We start from the raw sequence: 12437 nt of genomic DNA, 5'->3' as shown, positions 1-12437 counted from the left end.
CTCATTGTTCTGCTGCGAGCGAGAGGGTTGCGCGTTAGCAGTTTTTACCCAAGATCACGGAGGTGTCCGTAGATCAGTTGCTTATTTCTCGGCTACTTTAGACCCAGTAGCCGCAGCGTTGCCCGGATGTCTCAAATCCGTTGTTGCAACAGGTGTCAGCATTGAGAGATGTGAAAGTATTGTGATGGGACATCAATTGGTGGTACATGTTCCACATTCAGTAGAACTGTTAATGACCAGGACCAAAACGCAGCACTTGACCAACAATAGGCTCACACGCTACGAGCAGGTTATACTTGCTGCGGAGAATGTGACCCTAAAGAGGTGCTCAGTTTTGAACCCTGCTACACTGATGCCATTGCCAAACGTCTTAGATGATGATTGTGACGACCATGACTGCCTTTAAGTGACAGAACTGTGCACCAAACCTAGACCAGACATTGTCGATGAGCCTTTGGAAGACCCTGATGAAATTTTCTTTGTAGATGGCTCATGTATAAGAGACAATGCTGGACAGCTAAGAGCGGCCTTCGCCGTTTGCACGATTCATGGGATAATCGAAGCTGCCTGCTTAGAAGGAGTACACTCCGCTCAGGTAGCTGAGATAGTTGCGTTGACACGTGTCTGTTTGGCAGCCAACAAAATTCGAGTCACCATATACACCGACAGCCGATATGGGTTTGGCGTGGTTCATGACTTCGGTCAGTTGTGGTCTCAAAGGGGTTACATGACATCATCAGGTTCCCCTATCAGGAATGGAGAATTTGTCAGGTTACTGCTAGAAGCTCTACAGGGACCAGCAGAAATCGCTGTGGTAAAATGTACAGCACATAGCAAAGGTGCTGATTTTGTGTCCCTGGGAAACCGTTATGCGGATGAAGTTGCACGTTACTGTGCCGAACAAGCTTACTCATTCACTGACCAAGTTATTGAAGGGATGCATAGGGGGACTGAGCTAAACATGATACTTGAAGTGGCAGATACCTGGGATGAACTGAGGAAGATGCAGGAGCAAGCATCTGACTTTGAGAAAAGAGTATGGGTGACTTCTGGTTGTACCAAAGGGGATCTGGACTTGTGGATTTCAGCCGATGGGAGAGCTGTGTTGCCGAATGAACTAGTGAGCCTGATGGCGCGACAGATACATGGTCCTGTGCATTTGGGGAGAGATGCAATGATACGAGTGTTCAGGCAGACGTGGTACAATCCCAAGTTTAGAACGGCTGCGGAAGCGGTGTGTCAGAGGTGTGTTACGTGCCAACAGATGAATGTGGGGAAAAGGACTCCAGTCAGGTTAAGTCATGTCGGGAGGTCTGGAGGGCCTTTCAACCGAATGCAACTGGATTTTATTGAGATGCCGAAGTGTAATCGCCTCAGATATGTCTTGGTGATTGTATGTGTGTTTTCCAGATGGGTTGAGGCATACCCAACTCGTAGGTGCGACACACTCACAGTAGCAAAATTATTGTTGAGGGAACTAGTGCCTAGGTTCGGGGTCCCGACCTCTTTGGAATCGGACAGAGGGACACACTTTAACAGCGAAGTTGTGAAAATGCTCTGTGCTGCATTGAACATTGATCAGAGACTGCATTGTAGCTATCGACCAGAGGCGTTCTTTGTTTGTGGGAAAAATGCGTATGTGAGGTTGCCGGATAAGTGGTATGGGACATGTTACCTGGCGATTATTTTTCCTAAGATTTATCACACTGAGGACTTTGCTCAGGTGGAGGGTGGCAAATTAACAAGGATTAAGAGAGGAGAAAGTGCTGGTGCAATAGTGGGAGATGTGTTTGGAGCTGCGATACCAATGTTGGGAGTGATTTTAAATGACGTAAAGATACGGAGATTAGCAACAGTGGTGGATGAGCTATCGATGAGTACTGCAAAGTCACTGGTGTTGATTCATGGGGAGATGTTGTCGATAAGGGCGATGGTTTTACAGAACCGTCTTGCCTTAGACGTTCTTTTAGCAAAAGAGGGCGGAGTCTGTAAACTTTTAAAAGTCCAGGAATGTTGCACGTATATTCCAGACAATTCTAAAGATCTGAAGAAATATATACCCAACATTACTGCAATTCACTATGAAATTAACGATCTGACGCAAGAGAATACCTGGGAAAAGGTTGGCAAGGGGTTTGGAAGTGTTGGAAATTGGTTTTCTGGGAAGGAGTTTTCTTGGATACGTGCTGGAACCCCTTATCATCATAGTGTCATGCGTGATTGGATTGTGGGGTTTGTTGAGATTGTACAAATGGTATAGATCAAATAGACTGGCAAGGTCGATGAGGGTACAAGATCAGAGAATGGAGAACTTACAGGACAATCAATATCGAAGTCTAAGGGCATTAGAAATGCTCAGGCGAGGGAACGTCGCAACAAGTGCTGTGTAGCTCGGTCCCTACCCTAAGGAATGTGGGGTTGGTGGTGATTACACAGGTCATCAAAGGGGGGACTGAGAGAGCGCAAAACTGTGTTAGAAATTGTAGGGGTGCACTATATTCCCGAGTAATCAGCACTCGCATATATAGAAGATTATAATCATGTTTAAATGTGACACAGAGCTATGAAACCATGTACCCGAATTTACATAGCTGTAACGTAAAGTGCTTTGAAAATACTAATGTCATGTTAACTTAGAAATGTGTTTGTAGTGTAATACTAATTCAGTTAAAGGATGTTCGAATAGGCATTGATATATTTAAATGCATGTTTAGAAATCTATTATTGTATCCATGTAACGACATAGAAGCGTTTAGTTAGAGAATGTATTCTTTTTGTTATAATGATGTAGGCCTAATGAACGAAAATGTTTGCCAATGTTAGGGGGTGATATCCCGAAACGTGCAGAGGCCCAGGTGGGGAGAGAGGATTGTGTAGGCCGAACTAGGAATGTTTCTTTTAAAATTAAATCATGGAAATGCCGTTCTTAGAGGGTTGCTTTGGAACATTAATTGCAAGTAGCATGGAACTGTGAATCGATTTATGTGCGTTCCTTTGCAGGTGCAAGGTTAACTAGAGATAGTAGAGAAGGGCCCACTGTGTATGAGCGTCAGGATGGTAGTCACAGACATGGAGGAGTGGCTGCGGAATTTAGGGAAGCAACTTCAAGAGGAGAAGACTCAGGGACCCAAGGCCGTTTTCAACGAACAAGGATGAAGATGTCGTAATGAAGTTACTTTGAAAATTAATACTTTTGAGAGGGGCGTACCTTAGGGCGTGTCGCCCTTATTGTGGGATTTGTATTAGGGACAGCACACCGGGAGGAGAGCAGAGCAGAAGCGCATGAGGACGAAGAAAGATGCTGGGTAGGCAGAGAGTTTTTCAGTGCGAGATGGGTTCTTAGGCTAAATCCGAAACAAGTGAGTGAGCTTCTTTGGAAGTCACCACGGCTGACACCTTTGTTAGGAGGTAACTCTGTTAGGTAGGGAAGTCACTTAGTATAGTGTAGGGACAGCTTAATCTTGATGTATTTTTCCTTTTCTCCGATGCCTACTAAAACCCAGATAATAGCAATTCTTGCTAGTCTGGTAGTTTTGGAGATTATACTTGTATTGTTTCTTAGTCGATTGCGACTTTTCCGTAGGATCATGTTTGTATTAGTGCCTGTTTACCTCTTGAACCTTTTACTGAGGTGTTTATATACACAACTGCTTTTGACTTTATAATAAATCTTCAAACTTGACTTTTTGTCAGTGGTTCTTTGGGGAGTACAAGGAGAATGGTTCAAACTGATACAATTTTGTTGAAAGAGATTGCCTTCTACACTCTATGACAGGTAAAAAGGTCTAGTCGACCTGTGGCGGGATTCTAGAGTTATTATTCAGATTCTAGAGTGGAAATCCCACCTTTCCACATGCATGCACCCTGTGGTAGGCACCACGTGGTGCATGCCACAGGGTGCAGGGGTGTTTTTAAACTTCCATTTCTCAATGGAAGCTAGCACTGCTGGCTTTTTCCGCCCGCCGCACAAACTTCCATTGGAAAATGGAGGTTTGCGACCACCCTATCAGGGGCGTAACACAGGCCCCTGCAGCCCCTGCGGTGTGGTGGGGGGCCTCTAGCTCAAAGGGGCCCACTCGGCACTGCACTCTGGCCGAAGAGCTCCTGAATGAGCCCGGAGGGGGCCCCTCTAAGTACCGTGCAGGGAGGCCCCCTCACTTTTCGTTACGCCAGTGCACCCTATGGCCGGTCTTATCTCAATAGAGTGGTCGGAACCCCGACCTAGGGTCGGGCGGTTCCTTTTCCACTTCGTCCCCCCAACATCCTAATAAGGCCCAAAGTGATACATAGTGTGAGTTGAGTCTTCAGGGTGAATGAATGGCACACATTCAGATCACAACCAATTAAACTGAAGTAGCCTTTCAGAAAGTTACACAACCAAGCACATATTTTTGATATTATACAGTTTGGCTCCATTTATGTTAACAAGACAGTTTGTAATTGTTTTGTGTTTCATGTTTTTCATTCCACGTTGTTTAGTGTCCCCGTTAAGACAGATGCAGTTCGAGTGGCTGGTCGGGAAAATGAACGATTTGCACGTCACAACAAACAAGCCACTAAAAGATCTCATCTACATAAGAACTACTACATCACTTCCGGTTTTGAGTTGGCCTCTAAGCATTTGCTTACTTTAGAGAGCAATAGTTGATTAAATGTATTCCAAAAACCTATAACTGTGGAAACAAGTATGGCACAAATCATTAAAGAGCAGTGCGGGAACTGTTATATGCTAAAATATGCAAATATGTTTTTGTTATAAAGAAAGGGGGGTGCATTTCACCACAGAACCCACGCGCACTTGATGCCAACAAGTCTAGTGACGCTGCCTGATGCCTTACTATTGGCGCATCGACATGCTCTCACCCTTCATCGGAGTCCACAGCAATGAAATGGTTACATTTTCTTTGTTTTACTAAAGCGTCAGCGCTTGCACCCATCCTCACAAACATGTTTTAGAGACGAACTCAGGTAAGGCACAAATCAATAACCTCACTCTCCGGAACATACTGATCCCTTCTGAATGAGAAAACAGCATAACTCAATTACTATGTTCAGCTCTGGAATGGAATTTAGCTAAGGATTAGGTCACAATTGGCCTTTCTCGTGCCTTTTTGCAAATTGTGGGAATTGTATTTAAAGGCAAAGGTTTCAAACTTCTGTTGAATGTCAATCGACTGCATAAAGGTTTACTTTTGCGCTGCTCTTGTCCTGGCACCACAGACACTCAAAAGTAAGTGGGCCCCCACTAAACTATTGCTTCACCTTGGACTAGGTAAAATTTTAATTAATTTCCAAAATCTGCATTACAGGACATTCACAGAATCACAAAATTTCACATTATGCAATTTTGCATAATTGTTTGCATACACATGGATCGTTGCAGGGGAAATCTCTTGCCAGAGATATTTTCTATTGAACCAGTCTGCTGTTCTGAGCTGTATTAAAAAAATCATGCAAAATATTGCAAACCACATTTTACTTTAAAAGCATAGGTGTGCTCAATCTCTGGGGAACTTCGGGCAACAAAATGCCATTTCACACACCCCTACTGTCAACCCTAGATCCTGTAGCTCGGGGAAAGCACTGTATTGGGTAAAATCATACTTTGCTGCTGAGGCTTTATAACATGGCTATCCTGCTTCATTAAGAAAAGGTCTTGAGGAATTTCTTTAGTTTAAGAATTCCTCTTTTCCACCTGGACACTTGTTGCAGGGAAGAGAAGCCAGCGGGCAGGGGTGTCCCATTCTTGTAAATTACACACAAAACAAACCATTGCTGGGCTTATGCCGACAAGGGCAAGACACAGAGTAAGTGGGCACACAGATTTCCACAAATAACATATCAATGTCAAGTGTGTGTGTGTGGCACTCTGGGTGTATTCACGTTGATCAATTCCTTTAATTATTATTAAACTTAAATGTTCGGGTGCTGGCGGGTTGCTCCCTCTGACCTGGGGGAGTTGAGCTTAATTATGAAACGAAGACTCAAAAAAGTAATTCCAATAATTCCATTTGTACGCATCCAAGCAGTCTGTGCGTTTTTATTCTCAACAAAATTCAGTCCTTTCAACTGTTACATCACAGTTTCAATTTTTCAAATGCATTATCACTGTAGTTCTGGTTGACACAACAGTGGTATCCGAATAATTGCTCTGTTCAAGTTCAATCCCTACGCATTTCGTGCCCCAGCACTTCTTCAGGGGAAATGCGTAAGATCTACAATGAAAATGAGTGTGTGTGAATAATACGGAAGTAGACTGGCATGTTTTCAACTAAAATATAAAAATCACAGCAGGTATTCATGCACATTGCATGTCGTGTCTTATGTCTGTTGCATGCTGGTCAAAAACGGGTACATGGTGAAAAATGCTACAAGCGACTACAAGTTGGGAGAGGTGTACAATTGGGCGGAAGTCTACGCCCAACGCAGACAGCAGAAACCTTTCAACAACCCCTCTTCGGATGAAGGGAGCACAACATCATTTGCCTCTGGAACGCGACAGCATCTTAAATCCACAGGTACATTTAGAAAACAAGCGTGGTCTCCTGTAATTAGATATATTATTGTCCCCGGGTGAGCTAGGTCCCGGAGGCATGTGGGCTTAGTTTAAAAGAGGCAAAATTATTTTGTTTAAGTGCTTTTTGGTCCTGTCCAAATCACACGGGGACTCCAGGGCCACAGTTAGGGGTTTAGGGTATTCCTAACCTTCCCCCTTTTTTTAAAACTTTTATTGCGGGACTTGACTGAAGCTGAGTCCCAAGATGGCTGCCAATTGAATTTTTGCAGCATAATTTCGATAACCTTAGTCCTTCAAGCTGCACATTCTTAGTAGCCTGGACAATGTATAACCTCTGCACAGTGGTATGGGGACCAACATTATGAGGACCAAATCTGTATTTTACACGTAACCGTGAAATATTTTCCATATTTCACGATTCCTTGTACTCCATGGGTTTTATACCACTACTTTATACAATTACTGTTAGAACTGGGAGTCTCTAGTTGGCAATGGTATACACCTTTGACCAAATAGGGACCCTTGCTTTTAAGTCAGGGAAATGGGATTACACTACTGGATAACCCCTGCTCACCCCCTTGGTAGCTTGGCACAAGCAGACAGGCTTATCTCAGATCCAGTGTGTTAAGCATTTGTGAACACATACAGTAATACAGTGAAAACACTACAGATGGATACAACACAGGTTTTATAAAAATAAGAATTCTTTATATAGACTTAACATAAGATCACAGAGTACAAAAATCCACAATACTGTAATCAATAATAATTCTTCAAGATGGTAGAAATAGGTTGAGGAGCCTAGCCTGCAACCATGATGGCCGCCTAAACCCTCGGCTCCGCCGACCCGTTCGTTTTCCCACCATACCGCTCCTCATCCTGCAAGCTATCCTGTATTTGCGTCGAGGTATCGGACCTGGGAAGTGATGCTGGTTCCAACGATGTGCTCCCCGACGGTCTCCCTGCGACAAAAGTGACAGGGCGCCCTTGTTTCCTTGCTGGTGCTCAGCGACAGTGATCGGTTCTTTGTTCTCGGATGCGGCCGGCCTGACTATGACAACAACGGCCATTGAAGGCAGGGCGGAGTCGGCTGGTGGAAAGCGGCTGCCACGCTGAGTTTTCCGCAGTGGCGAGCCATTTAATCCTTTGATCTCCACGCTTCCACGGCATCGCCGCTGCCAGTGCAACATTTGTATCCTTTTCCCCGGATGACTCTGGAAGTCTTCTCATCCTCAAGCGAAGTGAAGGGGGCCATTTTGGACGGAGCGTTCAGCGCTTGCAATTGACGATCCGGTCTGTTGCTGAGGGCGCTTAAAACGGCCGACGCTGCTCTGCTACCATATGCGGCGTCAGAATGGAGTGTGCTGCCCTTGTCCCCGCGCCCTGGCTGTGCCCGTCGGGGCGCCGATGCGTTAACCAGCTGCTAGAAAGGGATGCCGGCGGCCGGGCTTGGGGATTGCCGCACGTCTGCGAGCCCCATGTGCAGGGAGCTGCAGCATCCTCCTCTCCTGAGGCGCCCTTGAAGATCGGCGATATTCCGAGCGCCCTGGACGTTTTGCGAGCTACCTTGTGCGACAATGCCCAGGACCTGGGGGGCCGACTAGATGCCATTCTGCCCCCGTTCTCCTCAACCGGCCGAGTTGGCGTTCGCGTGCGGAGCACTTCGCCACACCCTGGGTTCGACTATTGTGAGCTGCCTCTCCAGAGATGCATGGAGGCGCTGAGGGTGAGAGAGCTGGACACCGCCACTCTACTGACTGTTACAACTGCGGAGTGAAGTGTGCTTCCTGGACTTGTACAGAGGCGGGGGGATCGCCCGTGGACGCCATGTCTGGCAACCCCTTTGGGATCTGTTGGCGAATCTTGCACTCCTATTCTGGGCATGCTGCTTATGCTTTGGTTGTTTAACTTTGGAGGATTGCTGCTGTGTGCTGCCCCTTTTTGTACATTTGTAGATCACATGGCTCTGCGCTGGGCAGATATTGGTGGACGGAGCCTTGTCCCGTTCTGGTCATTCCGGCTGTTTTTCCTATTCCATAAGGCTACTTTACTATTGTACCTCACTGGCACACTAGATCGCAAGGGGCAAGGTTGAAGCTGCTTTTCCATTTTACTTACTGTTGTTTGCATTGCTGGGACTGTGATGGGTAGACGGGGGAGCTGGACGTTGGTTATGATCCGATTCGGGGTCGGGGTGGGGCGGCCGATAATATACATGCTGGTTGTTTCGGTCACACACGTTTGGCCCTCCTCCGGTTTTACATGTTTACCTTTTTCTTTCTTTCCTTTCCTTCTTTATTTCGGGTACTCTTTTTTAGGCGACAGGCACACTGCTAGGGGGGGGGGGGGGGGGTAGGCCGTAGCCTCTGCATGCGTGTAGGGTGGGGGGTAGGGGGGGGGATTTTATTTTGTCTGTTTCGGTTTCTATGGGCCTTAATTTTTTCTTTACTCCTACATTCTTTTCCTTTCTCCTTTCTTCCTTGGGTCAAAGGAGTGGGTCGTAGGGGGGTGGGTAGCGACCGGCACACAACGTACTGTGCGATTGTCAATCCTTTTATGATGTCCTTGTGCCGCCATTTTGATTGTGTCTCAATGCTCGCTGGATTTATTTGATGGGCGTCGCCCACTTCAGTTTTGGACGAAATGTGTGGTCTTTGATCCTTTCTAGTCTTTACTATTTTAATATTCTTCACAAAAAACTTTTAAAATAAACCTTAACTTCTCCTGCTTCCCGGTAGTACAAATATCTCCAGTGTAACCTAGATTGACTGTATTATGCTTTGAGGTACTACTGCGTTGCTGTATTGTTTACTGATGTGCTCCAAAAGTTGTCGAGGCCGGCCGGATGGTTGTAGGCCCGTACTTGTTTTATGATACTGTGCAATAAAGGTTTTCAAAAACGTAAAAAAAAAAAATGGTAGAAATAATAAAAAAATAGGTTATTCCCTTAAAAGCAGTCTTTAGCAACAGATAACCCCATCGGGAGTTATCACGATGTCAAGGTCAAAGAAATCCCAAAGTACGGCGCCGACCGCGAGATGCGCGACATCGGGCCAAGAGTTGAAACAGACCCACAGTACCTTGGAAAAGCAAAAAGAAAGACAGCTCACGGAGTCGTAGGAGCGTTGCAGCGTCGGTTCCTTGCTTCGAGGGAGATGATGCGTCGTCGAGAACAGCCAAAACATGTTTCACCCCCGTGACACGACTTACAATAACGGACGCAACCCAGGACCGGCATTATGCTTTAGCACAAAATCCTAGGACCTATTGAAGGCTTTACTTACTCTGACAAATTTCTTCTTGTCTTATAAAAACGCCCTAAGGAAGCCCCAGGCCGGCAGGCCATGTAAGGGGGTGAAACAATTGTTGTCTGTTCTTTCACTCACTTTCGAAAAGAGAGTGATTACTCTCTCATAAAGAATTCACACCACAAACCAGTGCGTGACTGGAATTTTTTCCTGAAAAGAATAATATAACAATCCTTGCCCAGACAATCCTGTTGAACTTAGTACATATTATGGGGTTAGGGGTTTTCCCCTGTCATGGGCAGGAACTAAACAAGAATATCTTGCTGCTCAAATCTACGGCAAGTAAGGGATCAAGACCTTTCACCCCTTATTTTTGAAAAAACAGAAGATGCGTCGGGACCTGGATGCTTGCGCAGGCAGGGGAGGCATTGGTTCCTGACTGGAGAGGAGGTGACTTCACGATGGCGCCGAAACCACTGTTCCGTACGATGTCACGGTGTCGATGGATGCTTGACCACCCACGTCGATGATTGGCTGGGCGTTGATGTCTGCTTCAGAGTCGATACGGCACAGCAGCAGGCGTTGGGCTGGCGTCGCAAGTCGGAGCAGCGCTCACGGCTATAGCAGGCTTACGATGTCGTTCGCTGGCATCGATGTGGCACGGCGGACGGCATCGGGTCTACTTTGCAAGTCGGAGCAGTGATCACAACTTTGATTCAGATGATGGCGTTGCTCGCTGGCGTTGGTGTTGCAGATTTCCTTCTGTAGCAGCTAGAACAGCAAGTTCCAGATGCAGGCAAACAGAAGGGGGTAAAGTCTGGTATCCCTGCAACTTCAGTCAGGAGGCAAGCACAAGTCAAGCCCTTGGAGAAATATTCTGCAAGATGATGAAAGTTCTTTGAAAGTTCCTTCTCATCTCCTTGGCAATGAAGGCACCACTGTAGGCCAACCCAGCAATACAGCACACTGGCAGGGGGCAGCCCAACTCCTACAGCTTCCTTGGTTCTTCTCCTTGGCAGAGGTTTGTCTTGTTGTTCCAGAAGTGATCTAAAGTCTTGGGGTCTGGACCCCAATATTTATACTACCAAATTCTTTGTCCTCTGAAGGCAAATGGTGCTGTGCCCAGTCCAAACCAGTTCTGTGCAGTCCTGGAGCACTTTGTTGGCAAGACTGCTTCTTTCCTTTCACAGTGTGGGCCAGGGACATCAGACGCACCTCAGGAGGTGGAGCCAGCATTGTGGAAGGCCGGCACAGCCTTATTCAGGTCCCAGGTGCAACTCCTCCCACCTATCTACATGCAAATAGCTCTATTCTGCCTTGTGCTGACTCACCCTGTCTCCTAGAATTCCCCATCCCCTGTCACCCACAAAACCAGACACACAATACATAAGCTAGCAGTGGCAGGCAGGATGGTTAGGCAAAAAAATACCTACTTTCTAACAGTGGTATTTTCAAACACAGAATGTTAAAACCAACTTCACTAAAAGACGTATTTTATCATTCTGAGTTCATTCATACTAAATTCGAATTTCTACCATGTTCCCTGGGTCACTTAGTTATAAGATGTTATAATCAAACTGCCCATTCTGGCCTGAACAGATAGCCTTGCAAAAGTGAAAAACCAAAATGGCTGTAATTCACTATTAGGACATGCCACACACACCAGAGCATGTCCTACCTTTTACTTACAATGCACCCTGCCTTTGGGCCCAACTTAGGGGTGTCTGATATGAAGAAAAGGGAAGGTTTAGGGACTGGCAAGTGGGTGCACTTACCAAGTCGACATGGCAGTACTAGACTGCACACAGGCTCTGCAATGGCAGGCCTGAGACCCACTTTACAAGCGGCTTCTGTGGGTGGCACAACCAGTGCTGCAAGCCCACCAGCAGCATTTTATTTACAAGCCCTGGGCACACATGGTGCACTATACTAGGATCTGACAAGTAAATCAAATAACCCAATAATGGAGTCACTAATTAACACATCAATTTAACATAGGGAGCACTTGCACTGTGGCACTGAATAGCAGTGGCACAGTGCCCAATGCATCTAACCAGCAAAACCGATCAAAAATAGAGGAGGCAATCTGTGAAAAATAGAAGGGAGACTCACACTAATGATACCAGGTATAACAAGTACCAAAACATGAAATACATGCATTTTTACTCAAAGTTGTAATGACTTCTCAATAAACGTAAAATTGCTGTGCATTGCTGTGAGAAGAGTGAGGCAATATCATAAATTACACCTAGACAGTCAGTTCTCATTTTGTACGCTCAAGGTTAATTTTATCATAAATAATACACACTTACGCCTAAATCAAACTTGTTTCTTTCTCTCCAAATTAAAGCGGGTTGGACAAAGGTGCATGCTGCAACAAAATTCATCTTGGGAATAAGTGTTGGCAGCCCTTTTTAGTGAAGGTGCAGAAGCCATGTAAATATTTAATGTATTCTTGTTATAGTGAGCATTATTAGCATAAGAAACTTCTGCAGGATCAGTTTGAGACAGATAGGAGACCTGCAAGTAGACCCATGCATGTGGCAATGTGTGTGAATGTGCATAACCTTGCTGCATTCCTTTCAATGGGCTCCAGTAACTCCTGCCGGTGCATAACACCTGCACCCTCAGCCAGTGTGTTGCTAATGTTCCTTCACCTGAACAGATGTCTG

This window comes from Lissotriton vulgaris, chromosome 3_1 (assembly GCF_964263255.1).
Source record: "Lissotriton vulgaris chromosome 3_1, aLisVul1.2, whole genome shotgun sequence".
Taxonomy (NCBI): domain Eukaryota; kingdom Metazoa; phylum Chordata; class Amphibia; order Caudata; family Salamandridae; genus Lissotriton; species Lissotriton vulgaris.
This window is presented reverse-complemented; position numbering follows the sequence as displayed.